The 23,937-nt window shown below is 33.8% G+C and overlaps 3 long non-coding RNA genes across 3 annotated transcripts; 2 read left to right on the top strand and 1 right to left on the bottom strand.

Moving 5' to 3' along the window:
• The first annotated feature begins 677 nt into the window (after positions 1-677).
• LOC110007069 (uncharacterized) lies at positions 678-2,842 on the top strand. Its single transcript, XR_002280593.2, has 2 exons — positions 678-997; positions 2,642-2,842. It is a non-coding gene; the product is annotated as an uncharacterized LOC110007069 (long non-coding RNA).
• Positions 2,792-4,043, bottom strand: LOC148779026 (uncharacterized). Its single transcript, XR_016046882.1, has 2 exons — positions 3,906-4,043; positions 2,792-2,961 (listed from the first exon to the last, which is right to left on the bottom strand). It is a non-coding gene; the product is annotated as an uncharacterized LOC148779026 (long non-coding RNA).
• Positions 4,044-5,035: 992 nt separating this feature from the next.
• LOC110007068 (uncharacterized) lies at positions 5,036-11,407 on the top strand. The gene is made up of 2 exons (XR_016046881.1): positions 5,036-5,755; positions 10,742-11,407. It is a non-coding gene; the product is annotated as an uncharacterized LOC110007068 (long non-coding RNA).
• Positions 11,408-23,937: the final 12,530 nt, after the last annotated feature.

Raw genomic sequence — 23,937 nt, 5'->3', positions numbered from 1 at the left:
ATGTGTTATTCTCATCAAGCCGCACATAATAAAAATATATATAAAAAATAAGTCAAAAAAAAAAATTGACCAAATACCTCCAAAACTTTTCGAGGGTATTTTGATCAATTTATTTCAAGTAAAATATTTTTTTGATATTTTTTGAAGATTCACCTATTTCTGATGTACATACGGTCCAAATTTCAAGTGATTTTATTGTGAGCTAGTGGGATTTTCTAGAGTTATCCTCCCTAAAACAATAGATTCAAGTTAGAATTACTTATGAAGTATCTTTTTACCCTATTACCCCCACATTAATGGAGCCCAAAGCCTATATAGAATGAGATATTTGCTTTTAATTCAAAAATAAAAAAACGAAAAAAGTTTATATAGAGTCGAGACTCTAAACAATCAAATTAGAGCCTACCTCAAAAATTTCATAAGAAGAGCTTGTTTTGATGCCCAAATATCTTCAAATTGATCATCTCGACATCAAGATGCATAGATATATGATAAAGTTTTGGAAATAGTGTATTTCGTATGGTATTTTTGGACCATCAATTTTCAAGTTTTCATAGATCTATCGATCTACACTACTTTTTAAGCTTTAAACTTTATAAATAACATGAAAATACATTTTAAAGCTATTACAAATATTTTCAGCATTGAAACCACATTTCTCGATACTATTTGAAGGTAGGCTCTAATTTGATTGTTTAGGGCCTATGCTTTAAACAAACCGCACCCAATAAAAAACATTGTAAAAGTTGGAGGTTTAAATTTTCAATTTTAAGCTTATCATTTGAATTGCATTGCACGGTTCTTTCAAGAAAAAAAAAATGTAGTAAAGAGACGGCCTGCAACCAAGAGCCTCAGTGGTTTCAAAGTTTAGTTGATATGTCACCATACAAACCAGTTTCTCCCTCTCTCTCTCTCTCTCTCTCTCTCTCTCTCTCTCTCTCTCTCTCTCAAATCGACCTATCTGTGCTGCTCTCTCTCAAGCTCAAGCTCAAACCAGGTACACTCTCTCTATCTCTCTTTTTTTTTTTTTTTCGGGATATTTCCAACCAGTCTCTCCCTCTCTCTATCATGATTTTTATGGGCATCTTCTTCGTCAGTTTGTTCATCTCTTCGTGGTCTCACTGTCTCTATCTCCATTTTTTTTGGGTATTTCCAGCCAACCAGTCTCTTCCTCTCTATCACTATGACGATTTGTTTTTCTTTGGGCATCTTCCTCAGTTCTCCATCTCTCTATAGGTTTTTTTTAGAACTGTTTTTACTCCTATGTCTCTATCCAGTTTTTTATTTTTTTTGGTATTTCCAGCAAACCAGTTTTTCTCTCTCTCCATCAAGAATTTTTTCTTTGGGTATCTTCTTTCTCACTTTTTCATCTCTTTCTGTGGGTCTTATTTAGGCTTTTTTACTGCTCTCTCTATATCTCCGTTTGTTCTTGGGTATTTCCAGCAAAACAGTTTCTCCCTCTTTCTCTTTTGGCAAATTTTTTATTTGGGCATCTTCTTTCTCACTATCTCAATATCTTTTTTAAGGCTTTTTTTTACTGCTCTCTCTCTCTTGCAGGGTATTTCCGGTTTCCCTCTCTATTACGAATTTTTCCGTAGGGCATCTTCTTTCTCAATTTCTCCTCTCTCTGTGGGTTTTTTTACTGCTCTCTTTCTCTGTCTCTATCTCCTTTCTTCTTCTTTTTTCACTGAAAGTGAAGGGGGAAGTTATAGAGAGAACACTAAATCGAGATAATTTAGAAGTATACTGGGTGTTGCTACTATAGTGTCTATAAATTGCAGTGCATAGGAAATTGGTTGCAGAAGTGCGTCGAGTGATTTTTCAAAATAATGAACTCCCAGATTTATTGCTCAATTAACTAACAGATAAGAAAAATCATGACAATCATAGCTTTATTTTTGCCTAAATTTTATGAAAATGTTTTTAAGTAGCTTGAAGATATCCTTCTTTTCTATTGAACATAGAAAAGAAGTAATAAATAAGAGATCACCTTCTTTTCTACTGAACTTCGAAACAATTGCTTCTATGTAGGTAACTTTGTGCTCCAACGAATTTCATTTTCTTTTTTCAGTTTATATTTGGTCTTGAATTGGGTTTCTGTCATAAACTTCTTTCATGGCTTAGATTTCTTTTGAATCCATATTTACTTGCTAATTAAAGGATTGGATAATTTGATGACAATTGTTATAGTGAAAAAAATAAAATAAAATTAGAACTTCCATTTTCTAAACCAAATAAAACATGGACATGTATCTTTGAAAAATGAATGTTGAAATCCGGGTATTTTATCCTCTGTTTTTTTTTTATTGAAAATAGCTGTTAAAGGGATGGAGCATGACTCATCATCAAAGAGGGCTTATAATTTTCAACAAAATTTATGTGAGGGCTTATAATTTTCAACAAAATTTATGTGAAGGAGTCAGGGACTAGCCATAACGTCTAAAGCTCCAAGTTTCAATTTCATTGCTTGATAAAAATACTCATACTTATAGTATAAAAAAAGTGGTTTACTCTAAAAAACAATTATGGCTTATCTTCATCTCCAAGCTTTGCGAAGTGATTCATTGTTGACCCATATCGAGTTTAGGGCTTAATATAAAGGAAGCATTCATAGTTTGATTCAATTCAATTTATGATGCAGATTTCAATAGGGATGGAGTATTTCCAGAATGTGGGTTCAACAGTTGATACATTTCATGGTGCTGTTTGTGTATGAATGATCTATGCTTCATACTTTGGGTTGTGTATGCATGCGCACGGATATATGTTCCATGTCTATAAATTAAACTTATTTCTTTTGGTAAAATACACCAAATTAAACTTTATTTCTTTTGTAACCACATATACACAAGTGTTCTATATCTGCAAATTTGAACTTTCTTTCTTTTCCTCCCAACTACGCCATGTGCATCAGCATTCAGGACCATTTTGCAAGAAAGTTGAAGCAAAAGAAAATCCGTTCTGTTATAATGAAATATCCCAGAAAACTAAAACGAGTGTTGTAAACATAACATTCTACAAAAGTGAAAACGTGATACTGAAAATAAAGGAGTGCAACTTGGTGTAGAGGGTAATGAAGTTTTTTTTTTTTTTTAAAAATGAGGGTAATGAAGTTTTGAGAGGGGGAAACTGGTTTGTACAAAAAAAATTAAGAGAGAGAGCGTCAGCAAAAAAAAATTCCTAAAAAAGAAAAACCCACAGACAGATTGAGAAAGAAGATGCCCAAAACAGAAATTTGTGATAGAGAGGGAGAAACTGGTTTGCTGGAAATACCCAAAAAAAAAAAATCGAGATAGAGATAGAGACAACAGTAAAAAGCCCTAAAAAAGACCCACAGAGCGATATTGAGAAAGTGAGAAAGAAGATGCCCAAAGAAAAAATTCGTGATAGAGAGAAAGGGAGAAACTGGTTTGCTAGAAATGCCCAAAGAAAAATGGAGATAGAGAGAGAGTAGTGAAAAAAATCCTAAACAAGACCCACAGAGAGATGGAGAAAGTGAGAAAGAAGATGCCCAAAGCAAAAATTCATGATAGAAAGAGAGAGAGGGAGAAATTGGTTTGCTGGAAATACCCAAAAAAAATGGAGATAGAGACAAAGCTGTAAAAAAACCCTAAAAAAACCGACAGAGATGGAAAAACTGAGGAAGATGCCAAAAAAATAAAAATAAAATCGTGATAGTGATAGAGAGGGAGAGATTGGTTTGCTGGAAATACCCAAAAAAACATGGAGATGGAGACAGAGAGACCACATAGAGATGAAGAAACTGACGAAGAAGATGCCCCAAAAAAATCGTGAGATGAAGAAACTGACGAAGAAGATGCCCCAAAAAAATCGTGATAGAGAGAGAGACTGGTTTGCTGGAAATATCCCAAAAAAAAAAAAAAAAAGAGAGATAGAGAGCGTACCTGGTTTGAGTTTGAACATGAGCTTGAGCGAGAGCAGCACAAATGGGCCGGGCCGACTTAGAGAGACAGAAGGAGAAAAATATCAACGAAACTTTGAGACCACTGCGGCGCTTGGTTGCCCGACGTGTCTTTGCCTCTTCTTTTTTTTAATTAGGGAAAGCTTTATATGTTCCCCTTACAACACATAATACAATTTCTATCTTCCTTTTAATCCAGCCCTCTATTTTTGAATGGAGGGTTAAGATAGCCCCAATCACTATATCACGTCTCTGTAATGTTTTTTTTTATTTTTTTTTGCATAAAATATTTTGACATAAGTCCATTCCTCTATCAAGCTCACACTAATGAAAAATATAAAAAAAATTATTTTCAATAAAATAAAATGACTAAAATACTTCTGAAAATTTCAAGAGGCATTTTGATAATTATTTTTTATCGAAAAATTATTATTAATATTTTTTTTATAGATGTGCCCCAATTAGAAGATAACGCTTATTAAATTTTATATTAAAAAAACTTGTATTAAAAAAATTAAAAATAAAATACTTTGAGACGTCGGATCTAAGATCAAACGGTAAGTGACTATCTTGATAAAAAAAAATTGATGGTAAGGGATGATAAAACTTTGATATCGTAGTGGAACATATAAAACTTCCCTAAATTTAAAAAAAGCTTTTTATGTTCCCTTGCTTATCAAACTATCTATTTTTGAATGGAGGGAGGGCTAAGATTGCCCTAATCACAATATCACATTTCTACACTGTTTTATTTTTAATTTTTTTTCTATAAACTCTTTTGACACTAAATTTTGGATATCTACTCATCTATTAAATTCACATTAAAAAAAAACATAAAAAATATACTTTTAATAAAATAAAATGATCAAAATATTTTTAAAAGTGTCAAAAGGTACTTTGGCCATTATATTTTAACAAAAAGTTATTAGTAATATATTTTTTATTGGTGTGCCTCAATGAAAGGATGGCACGTATCAAGTTTCATATGCAGAAAACTAAAAATTAAATACTCTAAAAGGTGTTCTCTTGATTAAAAAATGAAGGGGTAGATGGTAAGGGGAGGATAGGAACGTGTTCTGTTGATTAAAAAATGGAGGGTAAGGGGGGAGGATAGAAGTTGTAGGTGGTAGGGGGAAGATGGAAAGCTGAAGCTTTCCCTACAGAGGAGAGGAGAGGAGACTGATAGAGACTTTGTTGTTTGAACGCGTGGGTAGCAATGATTCGATAGAGTAGTGTCGTTGTGGATTAGTTTAGGGTTTTGATCTCTCTTCCGAGGTAACACGAAACTAATTCCTCTGTCTCGCACACCACACCACACCCTACCTCCCTTCCTTCGTTGCTACCATGCGATTGCAGGAAAGGTTAGAGAGAAGCTACTTAAGATGGGGAAAACAAAAACGTCTCCGATTTTTGCAGAACCAAGCACCACCTCCTGTACACCCTGCTCCTCCACCTCCTGTAAACCCTGCTCAAGCACCTCCTCCTCCTCCTGTACACCCTGCTCAAGCACCTCCTCCTCCTCCTGTACACCCTGCTCGAAATCTGATGCCTACCGGCAGATTCCATCCATATACCCGACCACAGCCCCGTCCTACTACCAAACTTCCTAGGAAACTCACCTCCACAGAAAAATCTTTTGCCGGAACTCGGCCCTCCTCTTCTTCATTGTTGGAAAATAGGCTGTGGTCTGGTAGGCTCAGAAGTTCAAGCAACAAGGTGGAGGATTTGCCGGTCTCAGCGTTTGAGGAGTTGGAGAAAGAGGATAGTGGAGAAGAAGGTGAAGCGTAAGAGAGGTGGCTCGAGCTTGAGATTAAGGTCAAAGTTGAAGTAGAGGTGAGATTCTTGATTGGTTCGTTGAATCGTCTATTTCCTTGTTTATCCAGGAACTTGTTTTCATGGATCTCTCTCTCTCTCTCTGCATAACCCATCATTCTTGTCTTCTATTAAGCTTACCCATTATTGGTGCATTTACTTTCTAGAGAAATTCATGAAAATATAAGTAGGAGATTAACTATTTAGCATTTGATCTATTGTTTTAATTTGAAAATACCCATCAAAACACACATGGCCAATAGGTGGAATGGTTGAAAACTGGTAAATTATTAAATCGTTGAAATTTTGGTGTACTTTGGTAAATTTCCTAATTTTCGATTCTTCCTTATAAAATCTTTTGGCGGTTGTCTACCTGTTGTTGGAGTTGTGGCATTTCAAGGCCTTAACACCGAGATTTTCTATGGTTCTTGGTTACAGTGGTAGTGACCGTGAATGTATGACTCGACATATTTGGATCCAGAGTTGGTATCCATAGAATCACTAAACCCTGGATCATGAGGCTCGGTTCAAGTAGTGTTAGTTCGAAAAGGTTTTTAGGAGTTCCCTTGGTCAGGCTTAGTGAGATCGCCTCATGAGGTTTAAGCTGATATTTATATTTTTGTACATGGTTAGATATGGATCGAGATTTGCATAGATGATATTTTATGTGTCAAGCTATGTGTAAGAAGGATTAACTCTGAGAGGATATGAGCCAAATCACTAACGATGATCATATTCATAGAATATGCATATGATAATCCCAAAATGGGAAGCTGCTTGCACTTTGGAGAGTACCCCCACATCCTAAGAGTGTATGTCCTTAGAGGTCAACCTACAATCCATTGTAAATTTGGGACCTAGCCTCACGTCAGTCTAGTGGTTGACGTATGGGTGACGTTGACCAATTAGGTGGGATGCCACCCTTTTAAGGATGATTATGGCATTTTAGTAAATGATGTGCTTTTGGCACTCATGAGGGGAATTCCCTTGTGTGCTGCTTGATACTTTTGAAGGGTTTATTTTTTTTCTTTATGTCATGGACTTCAAACCAATGAGAACATAGATCTAAAAGGGTTTTATTTAGTATTGATATCTCATTGCATACATGCTTGAAAATATGACATGAAGTGTGTTTTATGACATCAAGTGCATACTATCACGCACCACATGTATGAAGGGCATAAGGTGTTAGAGAGAGATACCTTTATTTCAAATTCAAAGGCATAGGGTGTTAGAGAGAGAAAATATCTTTGTTTCAAATTCAAATATTGGTTTAGAATGAGAAGAATTTTCTATAGAATTGAGGGGTATGTACTTCATACGGATTTTTCCTTCACACATGTATTTAATTATACGGGTAATACGAGATGGGTGTGGTTTGTATCCTTACACAAACCTTAATTTAGAAGTAAGGTTGCAGTGTTCTACATCATATATTTCAAATTGACGGTATAGACTTGACATGTCTTTTACGGCAGTGTAAATAACACATCTTTTGAGACATCAGTAAATCTACATTGTTTAAATAATATGGATGATATAGATTAGTGCAACCTTACTTATACAAGTAAAGTTGCAGTCTTTTATAAACTTTTCTTTATGAGATTGGGCTTTACGATTTTATAGAATTAACTAAATTACAAAATTTAAAATTGTTCTCATACATGTGGGGATAAAAGCGGAGAATCAGAACCACATACCTATGATAGTTTGATATGAGATGTGATTGCTAGGATATTTCCTCTTTCTAAGCCTTTGATGCTCAAGATTAGTAGCCTAGACTCAATACATCAAAATGGCAAACTCAAACCCTAACTCTCTCTATAAATACCCATCATTCCTTAAACCTTAGGTCACTTTTTTTAGTGAAGCATAGACCCCAAGAGAGAGAAGAGAGAATGAAGGAGAATCCCCCCTTTCTAGGTCTAGCCACTATGGAGCATATAATGGTGGCTGGACTTAGAGCATGGAGAGTTCCTTGGTGAAGTTTTTGGCCTTCCTTTCTTGCTGTCCTTGCACATTTACAGCAAGATAGCTTCTTCTTTGAATCTTCTATTTTTGGTTTAATGGTCATTCCTATCATGCCTATCAATTCTACTCAAGCTAGTATGACTATGCTTTGGATTGAGCCCATTTCGTTACCATTTGGCTAAGTTTTCTTTTGCTGATTTTTCTGCACTGTCACCCATGTCATAGCCTAATATTTGCTCTCATCACCTGAAAAGCTTATTTTACAAGGGATTATTATTCCAAAATTTTATCTTAAACCCTATTAATAGTTTCGCTCTCCATAAACTACAATTTTGCTCCACCTACCACTCTCTTCAATTTTATCTTGGCTCTCTTCATACAATAGTTCCATATGATGGTTTTGATGATGATGTGAGTTGAGCTTCATGATTTGTGCTTGGTTTTAAATTTGGATTGAAACTAGACCAATTATATCGCGCTGTGGGATTTAGCAATCTAATGGTTGTTATTAAGAGCCTAATTGGCACAAATTTGTTTCTGAATCGGCTTCCCATAATTTAGATACTACGTGCACAACTTTGGTGGTTTGTAACTTGAGATTGGCCTAATTTTGTGTGTTTGACGGTTATGCGACTTCTATTATTTGAAGGTTTTGAGTTGGGGGCTGATTTGCGTGTAATTTGTTTATATAATGTTGTATTATGGCCAATTTCTATGATATGTTTTAAGTGAAACTAATAAGGGACTAATTTGGAGTCTTTTGAGTTAATTTAGGGTGTATTTAATTGTGTATTTGTGAGTTGACTTGTTTCTAGCTGCAATTTCGATATTGAAGTTGGTAATTTGGGTATATTTTTTGAAAATTTTGAAGTTTTAATGATGAAATAAAAAATAACTTTTAAGTTTTAATTATTACAACTAGAATTTTATGTGATCGCCGCATACTAATGACGTTGAGGGGCAATCTATAGGACAACAGTGAGACCAGCTTTGCTCTGTGGGGCCGAATGTTGGGCGGATAAAAAACAATATACCCATAGAATTAGTGTAGTGGAGATGAGGATGTTGAGATGGATCAGTTGCCAGACAAGAAGGGATAGAATTTAAAATGAATCTATTCAAAAAAAATTAGGCATGGCGCTTTCAGGACTATATTCATATGGCAACACCTCTATCTGTCAATTCCATGTATGTTTTTGATGCTACTGCTTTATGGCATCAATGTCTTGGTCATGTTTATGCTTTTAGGTTACATTTTTTGTTGTTGTGTTCTTGGTCTTGTCACTAATGAAGTGTCTGTTGATGTCAAGCATCGTGAAGCTTGTAACCTTGGAAAGTCTCATGCTTCACCATTTAGTCATAGTAGTTCATACTGATGTATTGGGGCCTGCTCCTATTTTTTCAAAAGAGGGTTTAAGATATGTTGTTACTTTTATTGATTGTCACACTAGGTAAATATGCATATTTTTTTATGAATAGTCGCATTGAACTTTTTGATAATTTTACCAAATTTTACTTCTAAGTTGAAACTCAATTTTCTACCAAAATTAGAAATTTGCACTCAGATTCTGTTGGGGCATACATAGATGGTTCAAAAGTTTCTTTTAGATAAAAATATTCAACATAAAAAATCATTCACTTATACTCCTGAACAAAATGGTGTTGTTGAATTAAACATTCGTTAAATTTTAGAGACCCCAAGGGTGTTGTTTTAAAAAAATTTTGGGCCAAAGCAGTTCTCACTGCTGTCCACTTGATAAATATCATGCCCTCTTCTATTTTATTTGGTACTCCCCTTTTGAGTGACTATTTACTAACCCACCTGATTACTCTAATCTTTGAATTTTTTGTTGCACTTGCTTTGTGTTGTTGCCTACATCTAAGCGATGCAAATTATCGGCCAAAGCTATGAAATATTATTTTCTGAGGTATCCGGAATATTAAAAAGGGTATAGGTGCTATGATCTAGAAATCAAGAGATTTAGAGTATTTAGATATGTTGTATTTTCTAAACGTATCTCTTCTTACTCCACATCCACTATTACCAACTATTTCTCTGATTTTTCTTTTCTTATTCTATTTTCTGATAATGATTTCATCACCTTCTGTAACTCAGTCATCGAAATCAGTTGCTGCCATGGATCCCATTCAAGCACCTGCACCTGTTGATCTTGCACATACACATGCTATGCACCATAGTACTCGTGTTTGTATTCTGCCTTCCCAATTTGCTGATTATGGAACCTTCTTACCTTGGCATCAGATTCTTTCTTACCTCCAATCACTATTATTTTGAGCTACAGACTTACAAAGAAGCTGCCAACTAGACGGAGTGGCAACATGCAATGTCAGAAGTATTGAATGACCTTAATCATATGCATGCTTGGGAACTGGTCCCTTTTCCAAAAGGAAAGGGTAAGAATCAAAATAAGAGCTGATGGTAAAAATTTCTGGAAGGGTAATTGTGAAATTTTTATATGTAAGCACAATGATATTCTGGAAGTAATGTCTTGGAACTATATTTGTAAATTACCTTATCATTCAATAAAAATTTCAATTTTACCCCTTATGAAGATGACAGAGTACCTATTTATTTTCATAAATATCCTTATTTCATGAGCAAGATATCACAAAAAGTAATTAAAAAGAAAACACATAGTTAGTAAATCCACTATTCACAACTCATTCTAAAATTAATTTTTGTATTTTGAAGGGCTGTGAATTGTAGATTATCCACACACACACAACTGTGGTGCATTTGGTCTCTTAGCATTAGCTTTCTATTCACTTATTTCTGGTAATTATTATAAGAAAACTGCTAGCAAATTTTCTATTCTAGATATTATTTTATGAATTTTATTCTTAATGGTTTGTCATCTCCTTTCATTCTATGACAATTTTAGAGTATGACATTTATCATTTGCATCTATGGGATATTTATTGCAATTCATTCTAATACAATGGCCATCACCATTTATGATTCTTCTACTTTTAGAGACTTACTAGATGGTCCTAATTTTTTTCATATGGATTTAGATTTTGCAGAATGGCCAAAGTAATTTAAATTGTTGGGCCTAGGCTATTCTGCACCCAACCAGTCAGTCAAGAGTTTATTATTTATGGGGAAGAATCGGAGGTACATCCTTGGAGATCGACTGCATATTCAATCTAAACTGTACAACTCAAACTAATACATGGTAATGATGCGTATGCAGTACGAGTGGGAGTTCATTGTATGGGTCAAATTGCTGGCAGAATGTTGCTTTATACTCTAATTATAGCAAGTAGTGGTAGTGTTGCTTTCTTCCCTTATGGGTACTTTTTTCCTAACACACGGTTAACCCTTAGCTTAGGACTGAACACGCTCCCTCATTTGTCGATAGGGATTGTTGGGGGTTTTCTTGCAAAAGCAAACAGGAAGGGCTTTAGATGTGATTTCCCATTCAAAAATAGAGCTATTCTATCGAAGAGAATAGGGATTTTCGAGGTTTTTCTTGCAAAAGCAAACTGGAATTGCTTTAGATGTGATTTCCCATTCAAAATTAGAGCTATTGTATTGAAGAGAAGAAGTTTTCTATTTTCATGTTGATTATAAGATATTAACTCCTCTTGAAATCAAGAATTCTATTTTCATGTTGAGTAATTATATGGCCTTGAAGAAACTTATATCAAAGCAATAAATCAAGAGTTCCTTTGTTAGCATGGAGCTTGCTGCATTTGTGACCCTGTGAGTTAGAATAGTACATTCAAATCAGTTCCCACTTTATGTCTTCAACAATGTGTTCTAGTTTTGATTGTTTAACTAACTGCTGCCTTTATCTTCCGTAAGACTTTAATGAAACATGAGGGAGCAGATTCCCTCGAAAAGAAAGAAAGAGGAAACATGAGGGGGAGCAGATTTTGGTTAAAATTGTTCTTCACACTGATTTTGCTCAAGATACCCTGAGATTTTACAAATAAGGAACACCCTTTATATCATTCATTCTTGGAAGTCATCTACTAGCAAGCATATGAATATGAACCAGTCCCTACATATTTGCTGCAGAGCTCATGCCAGTATGCATACTCTCTACTTGACTTGCAAGCATTATATTGCACCAAAATAAGCTTGCTAGGTAGTCAAATTGATGGCGTGCTTGTATGGTTTTTTTATGAATGTCATGTATCCAACAACATTTCGAATGGCATGTTGATCAATTGTTGATGTTCTATTTCATTCGCAATTCAGCTTCATTGAGTATCAGTGAAAGACATGATGCCTGATTGAAGCTGTCCAGTGATTCTTTATCATAGGGTCTGAAGCCCCTCTATTTAATTTTTGGCTGTGCATGTTTTTTGGACAAGGGGATCAAGAACTCCTCAGTTAATTATTTTCTGACTAAGGAAAACTTGCTGCCATGTTCACAAAATAAGGCTAAAAATCAGCAATGGTAACAAACGGAAAATTTGTTGAGGACACTGTTAGCGAGGGACAAGAGTTAGAGAGAAACAGGACACCGCTAGTGAGAGACGAGTTATTGAGAAAGGGTACTGTTAGAGAGTAGCTGGAGAGAGAATGAGCATGTCTAGAGTTTGAGAGAGAATGCATGGTTAGAGATAGAGATTAGAGAGAGAAGGGTATTGCTAGAGGGAGTTAGAGAGATAAATAACACTGTTAGATAGTGAGGAGTTAGAGAAGGAAAGGACACATTTAGTAAGGAGTTAGAGAGAGGTATTGTTGTGAATCAGGGATGGTACAACAAATGGCAAATGTTATGAATCGTAAGGTGGAGACTTTTTGAATTATTTATTTCGGTATGCCTATTTCAGATTTTAGGCTATTATTTATTTGGTATATGCCTATTTCAGATTTTAGGCCTCTTAAGGAGGTTTGGGATCCGATTGTCAAGCAAGCTAGCTTGGATTTATGTGAGGCAAAAAATCCTTCTTTGGGTGGCATAATTAATTGTCAAGCAAGCTAGCTTGGATTTATGTGAGGCAAAAAATCCTTCTTTGGGTGGCATAATTACTTTGATCATGTCATCCCTCTCCAATTTACCTATTTACCAAATGTCACTCTTGTTAATGTACATCATTAAAAGAATTGAACAGCTAATGAGGAATTTCTTTTGGGGTTCATTTTAAGATAAAAAAAAGTATCACTTAGTGAGTTGGGAGAGAGTGTGCTCATTGAAAAAGGAAGAGGATTGGGGATCCAAAGACTAAAACTTATGAATCAAGCCTTAATTGCGAAATGGTGGTGGCGTACAGGAGGATTGCGAAATGGTGGTAGCCTTAATTGCGAAATGGTGGTGGCGTACAGGAGGATTTTCTATGGAAGAAGATTCTTATTGCAAAATATGAACTGGGTCTTATTAGATGGAATATAAGCAAAGGGGATGAGGTTCTTTTCTGGCATCAAAGATGGGCCACGAATGAAGCCTTGAAATTTGAATATCCAGATTTGTTTATGAGATGTGCAAATGATCCGGCTAAGGTGAATGAGGTTGGTGAGCTATGTGGCGACTCTATTTTTTGGAGTATCTCATGCGGGTATAATTGCGTTCCCGTGGTGGTGTATGATCAAATTCTTGATCTTCTCCTAGATTAGCTAAGGTATATGTCTCTCCAACGACAACTGATGAGTCTGTTTGGGAGCTCGATGTGGATGGAAAGTTCTCGGTAAGGTCTGCTTATGCGTTGTTATTTCATGATGGGATTAGGTGGACTCAACCAGAGCTTAATGATATCTGGAAATGGAAAATTCCGTTAAAAGTCAAAATGCTTTTATGGATTATGTTTCAAGGTAAGGCTTTGATTGTGTACAATTTATGTAAGAGGGGGAAGATTTTAGTGTATGTGTGTTTGTTTCATAAAAATGATGAAGAAAGTTGTATTCACTTATTTTTCCATTGCCCAATTTCGAAACATATTCGGCAGTGGGCTTTGCAAAAGGTAGGAATTGTGATGGTCATGCTTTGATCAATAGTTTACAACAATTTAAATTGGGTGGTTTCCAAAAAATAGGGGGATTGATTTGGGACATTTTGAGAGGTGCTGTTATTTGGGAATTGTAGTTAGAGAGGAATAGAATAAGTTTTGATGGAGTATCATTGGATTTATTGGAAATCAGAAATAGATTTCTGAATGAATACAATTTGGAATTGATTCCGAGTGAAAGGAAGGGTTTGGGGTTTCCAAAGTTGATAGTTTTCTATAATTTGGGAAATTTGATAAATTATAGCTTCCTTAAGATTCGATCGAGATTGACTTATTGCAATAAAGGTTAAGTACTCTTGTCAAAAAAAAAAAAAAAAAAAAGAAAAAAATGAAAAAAAAAGGAAAGAAAAAAGGATGGAGAGGGTGCATTTGGGAAGAGAGGACTTAAGAGAGAAAAGGCCTTGTTAAATAGAGAGGACGTGGAAAGAATGCAGATAGAGAGAGAGAATGTGAGAGGTGAATTTCGTAAAGAAATGAATGAGGGAACTTCCATGGAGATGATAAGATCTCATTTTTTGAGATCCCGAAACTCCCGAAGCCAGTTTCCTGGGACACTTCATGTTTACATACGAGTTCTACCATAAACTAGTACCTCCAGCCTTAAACTAGTACCTCCAGCCTTTAAGAGCTGGAAGTTCTAACTATCAAACGTGCCCTTAGGGTTCTCTCTCTATTGTCTTTCTACGGTTGCCCTTTCTCTTTGTTTTTCTCACTCTCAAAAAAACCTAGAATCTCTCAACATGAATCTCAAGGCGAAAAGGCCCTAAAGGATAGGACCATGAGAGAGGATAATTTCCTGTGTATAAAGGTTTTATAGGAATATTCATGAGAGTAGATCTTTGTCTTCTATAAGTGGGAAACCAATATTCATGAGAGTAGATCTTTGTCTTCTTTAAGTGGGAAACCTATGGATGAGAGAGACTTTTTAATTTCAGCCATATGAAGACCACACTAAGGGGCCGTTTCGATACCTGGAAATATATTGTCTGAGAAATATATTATTGGTATAATACATTACTTGTAAATAGATTGTTACTGTTTGGGTAGTATTTAGATGCAACTTGAGAAATACATTGTTATTATTTGGCTACGTTTGAAAAAAAATATAAAAAATGCATTACCAACATTTTACCAGCACGTGCTTATAAACTATCGTTTTTTTTTTTTTTTTGTCACAAAATTCTACTAAAATGCAGAATTATCATTTCTTCTTTTTTGTTACAAAATTCCACTAAAATATAGAATTAAAATCATCATCACACCATTCTAAAGAGATCTCTACTAATAACATCATCACCATTCCAAAAAGATTTTCTAGTAATAACTTGTACCATTTTACAGTCATCATGACACCATTTTCTACTTATTTTACATGCCTTTGGCACTTACATGGAATCACATATCTTCGAACATTACATTGGTTTCAACATGATAAGTCATTAGAACAATATGATTGGAATAACATGATTTTATTATGATAATCTTTATTTTTATTTATTTATTTATAGAAGTATTTCAAATATCTCTTTATATAATTTCAAATAAATAATAAATTTATGATACTAAATTCAAAATCTCCATGGTATGTGAAAGAAGTTTGATTAGTAAACTAGAAGGTTTTGTAATTGCAGAATAAAATTTTGAAGTATTGGAGGAGACTAAAGAAGCATGTTATTTCAATTGAGATTTTAGTAATTATGTTGTGTGAAATTTTTTATTATGATTGTGTTGTATAATTTATCATTAATTACTGATTTTTATTTTTATTATTTTGTTTTTATATGATAGATAAGGGGATGAGATTAAAAAGAGAGGTATTACATATGCTAGTTATTAGGAAAAGAGAAGTCGTACCATAGAAGATTAAAAGAGAAGGCTTACCAGAGAAGATTTTTTTAATTAGGAATAGGGTTGGCAAAAATGTATGCTAAAATTTTTCCAAAATTATCCGTCACTCCTGTAATAGATTTTTCACCTATCACCGTAGGTAATGGATTTACTAATTTTTTTTGGAAAATCTCCCATAATCTCTTTCCATTTCCATTTCCTTACTATTAAATGTACCCAAACAATAGAAATGCCACATCTCCTTGTAATCTATTTTCACCGTACATTTCCGGTCCTTAAGAGCTCACCTTTATCCTAAAAGATGGAATTGATCTTCTAATATGAAATGAGATCTTTGCTGCAAGTTTTGAACTTATAAAAGAAAAATTGGTGAGTCATTTATGTATGGTAGAGGGTGATTATTTAAAGGAAAAAGTTTATATAAGGATGCAACCTTATAATGTAGAACTACGGAGGCACCTCAAAAATCCATCGGAATAGGTAGTTTTAATGTTGAAAAACCCTTTGATTGATCATCTCGACATTGAGATGTATGACCATGAAAAATAAAAAGATTTTAAGTCTCAGAAATAGTGTGTCTTACAACATATTATTTACACTGTCCATTTTCAAGATTTTCATATGTTTATAGATTTACTTGATTTTAACTATTTTTTAAATATAAAATTTTATAATTAGATTTAAAACTAGATTTTAAGATAATCCTAATAATAGTTTACATCAAAATTATATACCATGATGGATAATAGTATGAAGTCCTGAAAATAGTGCATCTTGTAACAATTTATCTGAATTGTCCATTTTGAGTTTTATGTTCTATAATTAGATGTAAAACACATATTCAGGTCTCATTAAAAATTTTGATACTAAAATTACATCTTTCAACAAAGTTTGGAGGTATGCCCTAATTGTATGGCTGAAGTTTCTATAGGGCGTAGGCTTTGTAAAAACAAAATAAAACCTCACCCCAAATCCTCATCAAGAAAGCACTTTCGGCGTTGAAGATGGTTCTAAAATTAATTTCCAACACCAACAATAAAATTTGAAACTTAAAAAATAGTACAGATCTCACATATTTGTGAACACTTATTTTTAGGGTGAAATGGATGGTTTAAATGATTTGTTACAATATATATTATTTTAAAATTTGAAACCCTAATTGTTTTGTACAACCATAATGTTCAAGTTGAGATGATTGATTTAAAGGTTTTCTAACACTTGAATTGTAATAATTGATGAGTTATGAGGGGAGGCTTTACTTGCTTTGATAGGGCTGCAGCCCCTTAACAAACCATTCTCCTTTGTACCATAGAACATCTATGAAAACAACGTGAGTAGAACCATTAATTTCAAATTAAAAGCCTGCAATTTAAATTCGATAAAACCAAATTTAAAATTTTGATTATAAACCACATCTTAATTTGATAAATTAAAACAAGAATATTTTATAAGATATTGTAATTTTTGAGTCTTTATGCGCCCATATGAACATGATAACAAATTATATTAATAAGGACCTGCATATGATAATAAATTAATAACATATTAAAAAATATCTATAAAGATATTCATGCGCAATTGCTCTTACAGTAAAGGGCATGAATTTTTCTAAGAGTTTTGTGCATTAAAGGGCATTCATAAACATTTGCATATCATGATATCATTTAAATATTTTGACTATGCGACTCTGTGTATAATAAATGCACCTTTGAGCATTTATGGTATTAGACTTTGGTGCGTAAGGTGTCAACTTTAAACAATCATAGTATATTATTAAAAGATGTATTTTTGGTGTCAAAATTTTTATGAAATTGAAAGCTAGAAGATCTAAGAGAGCAATTGAAAATCTTTAAAATAGGTGGTATAGAGAATGTGTTACAAGATGCATTAATTTTAAGATTTGAAATTCATTTTTACTTTCATATCCATATATACCGGTCAAGATGATCAATTGGAGAGTTTTCTAGTGAATGAAACAACCTTTTTCAATAGATTTTTAAGGTGCAGCTTACTTCTATATTATAAGGTTGACACCGTATATAAACAATTTTCAAAATAAAAATATCGATACCGTGCGACACATAAGAATAATGTCTTAGGCATGTGCTTAGGCATGTCCACCCACGATACCAAAGAGAAGTTCAAGTGTTTGGGTAAGAGTCATCTAGACTTGACCCGTCTGGGTCTATATACAAAAAAAATAAATTGTATTTAAATATTATATAATATATAAATAATGTTGTATATGCACGTGTATATATATATATATATCAAATGGTTTTTTAACCATTAATAGACTGTAACTAGTTTGATTATAAAACTATTTATTTTACCCGTCCTAGCGACCTAAAATGCCATGTTTGAAAATTTTGTATTACAAATCAAAGATATCCAAGTGTCCAAAAATTGTGAGTACATATTCCATGTGTAGGAGTAGCCTAACAAAACCCTAAATATGAATATTAGGTCTTAACTCGGATCCGCTCTAATCCTAATAAGGTCTTGAATGGACCTCGATCTAGACTCCACCCATGTCAAGTCCTGATCATTCGGACCTGGACCTGAATCACTAGACCCAATATTTGGGTTTAGACTCGGACCCTTGTAGGGTTGACCTGTTGAGTCGGAAGGTTGACCCCACCTAATTGCCACCCCTAGAAATCGTGGTCATCCCCAAAACACACTATTGATTTAATATTTTTGTCGCCCCATTAACTCCTATTATTTTTCTTATGTCTGAAATTCTAACTCCATTGTAAATTTAGGTGCTGGCCTCATCCAAAAAAGCCGCCACATACATGTAGCGATCACAATCTTTACCTATGCAACAAACATATTTAAATCCACTCTTTAGGATAAAAAGAATGGATTCCAATACAATGGAGTTTAGGGGGTGCTACTACCACGGCTCCATCCCTATTCTCAAAAGTACTCTCAAATTCGTCAAGGTGATATTGCACGCTGCAATATGCCAATGAATCCAAATATGATGGGTTATCCTGCATCTATGAGGTGAGGTAGTATTTTCCTAACCTGAATAAGATCAATATATGTGCAACTATAAACCATGCAAATACCCAAATGAGATTCCAATCAATGTTCCTTTGAGGATTTGTTAATCGATCTCTACTTTGCCTCTTATCTGCCATGCTAGCACAAAAGGTACAATGCAGTGTTCAAAAAAACAGATAGGTGTTAGTCTGGATTGGCGATTTGGAACGAGATTGGCGATTTTGAACGTTCTTCAAAAATAAAATTATAATAAAATAAAATAAAAATTAAAACATTACATATGCTTAAAAAAACTAAAAAAAAGAAGAAGAAAATTTTAAGTGAAAAGTCTTACCAACGCCTATAGGTGAAAACGAACATTGATTTCGCCTACCCTCATCACTGTCTCAAGTTCATCGCACGGTTACGATGGTCCGATAGTGTTTCATTTTTCATTAGTTTTCTACAAATCGGAATGATCTGAAATTTGGACAATGTGTACATCTTAGTGAAGAGCACTTAATAAAAATATAAAAAAAAATAATTCGCAAAAACAAAATGACCAAAATTCTCTTGAAAATTTTTAGGGGTATTTTGGTCACTATATTTCATGTAAAATATTTTTTTGATATTTTTCATAGATTCGCCTATTTTTTATGAACACATGCTTCAAATTTCAGATCATCCTGATTCGTAAAAAAAATAAAAAATAAAAAAATAAAAAATGAAACGCTACTGGACAATTAGGACCGTGCGATGAACTTGAACGGTGATGAGGATAAACCAAATAATAATTCATTTTCTCCTTTAGGCATTTTGTAGTATCTTCATATATATATATATATATATATATATATATATATATATATATATATATATATATATATATATATATATATATATATATATATATATATATATATGGAAAAATTTTACATAGAGCTGAGGCTCTAAACAATCAAATTTGAAGCTTTTTTAAGATTTTCATAGATTTGTCGATCTAAACTATTTTTGAAGCTTTAAACTTTATAAATAAATATAAAAATATATTTCAAGTCTATCACAAAGATTTCCAATATTGAAATCACATTTCTCGACTCTATTTGAACCTAGGCTCTAAACAATCAAATTAGATCCTATCTTCAAATAGTATCGAGAAATGTGATTTCAATATTGGAAATCTTTGTGATATATTTAAAATATATTTTTATATTTATTTACAAAGTTTAAAACTTTAAAAATAGTTTAGATCGATAGATCTATGAAAACTTGAAAATCTTAAAAATTGACGGTTCAAAAATACATTACATAATACACTATTTCCAAAACTCGAAATCCATCTTTTTCTCATGTCCATGCATCTTGATGTCGAGATGATCAATTTGATGACATTTGGGCATTAAAACATCATCTTCTGGTGAAACTTTTGAGGTAGGCTCAAAATTGATCGTTTAGAGCCTCGGCTCTATAAAAACTTTTCCATATATATATATATATATATATATATATATATATATATATAAAATACTGGGAGGTAATAATTAAAATAAAAATAGTAATAAAGGATGAGAGAATATACCATCTCTGAATCCAGCCCAAAAGAAAGAAAATAAGTAAATAAAAAAACCCACAAAAATAATTTCTCTCTTTCTCTCAAACTCAAATATCCCTTATCAAACCACCTCAAAACTCACGTCTCCGTTATTAACTCACATTTCCCTTAGCAAACCATCTCAAGTAAGCCCTATCCTAACTCATGCTCTATCCGTTCACTAATACAAAAAGTAATCCATTAAATAAAACTAAAATAAAATAAAATTTTGATAACTCTACATTTTTTTTTTTTACATCATTCTCCCGGGTTGGGAGAACCTCATTTTTTATCTTACACCTTGTAGAGGTCAATCAAATAATTAGTGATGTAGTCCCACTATGGACTTCGGTATTTTTTCTTCAATAAACTGATTCTTTCTCTGTTTTGTGCTTATCTCGAAGTAAAACATTGGGATCTAAAACTCAATCTTGATTTTTTTTTTTTTTTTCAAGTTCCTCATAGATTTTGGTAAAATCGAGTTGAATACCAAAATCATGTGGATGCTCCATAAGACACTTTTTCTTTTTCAAGCTCTTCATAGAACTTGGTAAAATCGAGCTGAATATCAAGATCATGTGGATGCTGCATAGGACATCTTGCTAGTAAATTTCTTTGTTACGATCGGGATCAGTACCCTAGGTTTGTCGTGGGACTCTATTCATCTCTATAGCGAAATCTAGTGTTGGATCTTCATGGTTGTGAGCACCCTCTTCTCGAATAATAACATCCTCCAACCGTTGCACTTACTGTTTAGTTTCGCTTATGTCTCTTCGGATACCTTCCATGATTGTGTTCATGCTCGCCTTAATTTTTCGACCCACAAACTTCATGATTTACGATAATATATCCTCGAGTGTAAAAGCAGGTTTCAGCAGCATCATAATTGATGAATCTAACTTGCTCTGATACCAATTGATGCAGAGAAATATGGAAGAAAGAAACAATTAAAATAATAATATTTAAGGGTGAAAGAAAATTTGATCAATGGGTTTGTAAGGGAATCCACCTCAAAAGATCTTTTTACAAAAAAGGACATATCCCCAATTCTCTTATCTCCGTTACGAAGAAGGGATATATCTCCTTTAAATACACTTAGAAAAAAGAAAATAAATAAATAAATAAAACCCAAAAAATTAATTTCTCTCTCTCTCTCTCTAACTCAGAAATAAATAAATAAATAAATAAATAAATAAAATCCAAAAAAAATAATTTCTCTCTATCTCTAAATCATGTCTCCCTTATCAAACCATCTCAAAACTTACCTCTACCTTATCATACTACCTCGAAACTCACCTCTCTTTCATCAAACCATTTCAAATAAACCTTATTTTAACTAAATCTAATTAACATTTATCTCTTTAAAACCTATTTAATGCTTTGCCTAATATTAAAACGGACGATATCCCCAAAACAACTCACGTACAGCTAAGTGTCCTGACATTTGTAGTAAATTATATCTTATTTTTCCTTTGCGCACCTCTCAGCTTTACAATTGGCCTATCTATTGCTTAGGCTACTTCTTTCATTTTGAGGTGCCTATTTCTTTGGCTTACCCCCAGGTTTGTGGTCCGAGGTTGGGCCAACTTGTGGTTCCAGCTCCATATGATGTCCACAACTCAACTTTTTAATAAGACTCCTAAAGAGACATAAGTACACTATGCATTAATCAATGAATGAGTTTGTTTCTAGTTGCTTCTAAGTCATACATCATTGAGATCATTTTCCTTATTTGATCTGACAGCTTTGGAGGCAATGTGTATTTCTCAAATGTTACTGATAAGGCTCATAACTGATAGGTGAAGGTAGTAGCATACTTTTGTACAAGCCCATCCCACATAGCTTTTGCGGATCGGGTCAGGTTGGGTCGGGTTCCAATGCCACCCATGTACTTTGTTTAGTTTGTAGCAAAGATTTTAAAATTGTTGATTCAGCTTGGATTCAGCGAGTGAGCAATCTAAGTCCATGGAAACTCACCTAATCGCCCCATTCCTATTGAATTTATTTATTTTTTAGCAATTTTTTAGGATTTTTTTTATCTGACCTAGAGCACCATTTTTGGACTCGGCCCAGTCCATTTGCCCTCGTCCTATGAGCGAGGCGAGTTAAGTCTGAGTCTACTATAAATAGGGAGGCGTACACTATTGGTGATGTTGATAAAAAATTTTGATCAATATAAATCATTTTTTTTTTTACTTATGAGCCCATAGCACTCGCTTTTCTTCATCCAAATCGATCTATCTTCATCGATTTTTGGTTAAAAATAGTTGTATTTTGAACTAATCCACCTGGATACATTCAAATCCATTGGTTTTGCACTTTATACCAGACCTCTACACGAGACTAAACACCATTGATTCAGGACTTGAAGATATTATAGACCTTAACAAAGGAAACTATATAGATGTTACAATAAATATCAGTACCAAGAGACATATCATATGTGTATAACTAGGTTTATGCAGGTGTACTGCCTAAGCTATGCTCCTTCTCTAATTCTAGGCTTCAAGTGAGTGTTTTTTTTTTTTGACAGAAAACAGAGATTATATTAGAGATCTAAAAAGAGATTACAGAGTCAGAGACCAAAGTCTCAGATAAAAAGGTACCCCCTTTTGCAAGAAAATCTACCAGCGCATTAGCTTCCTTATAAACATGCACAAAGGAGAACACAAAGGAATTAGCAATGTTCCAAATTTGTAGTAGCACCAATCTCAACTCCCAAGGAGACTTCTGCTTCCTGTTGCACCAATTGATGACGTTTAGAGAATCTCCTTCAATAATATAGTAATGACCCAGATTCCTAACCACCAAAAATTTTAAACCATAAAGAAGTGCATAATGCTTTGCTTAATTAGCAGCTCTTTCACTAAGAAGACCAACATAAGTAAAGATAATACTATCATTCCAGTCTGTAATCACACCTCTAAAGCCCACCAGCTTAGGGTTCCCTAATGAATTGCCATCAAAGTTAAGTTTAAAAACCCCCATCAAAGGCGCAACCCATATTCATTTAAGCCTGCATTTAATGAAACTCGTAAGAAAAAGATTTGGTAGATTTTTCCTTACATCCACTTCTGAAATGTCATGTCCTCGTTTTGTCACATAAAGATAAAACCAAATTGAATGTAAAATCTTGTCCATAATTTTCTCAAAAGGCTGAACCATCAAAAGTTCTTCTATTCCTCTCCTTCCACACCTCCCACAAGATCATGCCTCTCGTGATTTGCCATATTATCAAACCTAACTGAGGTAAAAAAGGAAGTGACAAATTTGAAAGTAGACCCTCAACCTTTGACGATATAACCATTGCAACTCCAAGCTAACAAAAAAACCAACTCCAGATTTTAGAAGTGAATGGACAGTAGAGAAATAAATGAGCATCTGTTTCACCGTCCTCCTTACACAACAGACATACATTTGGCATGATCTTTCTCCTATTGATGAGATTATCAACTGTCATAAGCTTGTTTTGAACTGTCAGTCATAAAAAAGCTTGAACTTTAAGAGGTAAAGGCTATTTCCAGACCACAACAACTTCAGGCATGGTCCACCTCCATAGATTATTAAACAATAATTGGTACATCGACTTAACCGAATAGTCTCCATCTTTGTCAATATCCCACACTACTTCATCAACAACATTGTGAGAAATGTAAACTTCATTAAGTAGCATCAATAAGTTAGAGAATTTAGCAAAGAGAGAGTCTGAAATCCTATTGTATGGAAGATTAATATTCCATACAATCTGGTTTTCCTTGCGTTTGAAATAGTCAGAGACGAGCACATTGGGATTGGCCATCCTCTGAAATACAAGAGGAAACAT

The sequence above is a fragment of the Amborella trichopoda genome, chromosome 13, assembly GCF_054954075.1.
Source record: "Amborella trichopoda isolate Santa Cruz 75 chromosome 13, AtrichopodaSantaCruz75HAP2 v2.0, whole genome shotgun sequence".
Taxonomy (NCBI): domain Eukaryota; kingdom Viridiplantae; phylum Streptophyta; class Magnoliopsida; order Amborellales; family Amborellaceae; genus Amborella; species Amborella trichopoda.
The sequence above is the reverse complement of the archived record's forward strand: the minus strand, read 5'-3'. Positions and strand labels throughout refer to the sequence as shown.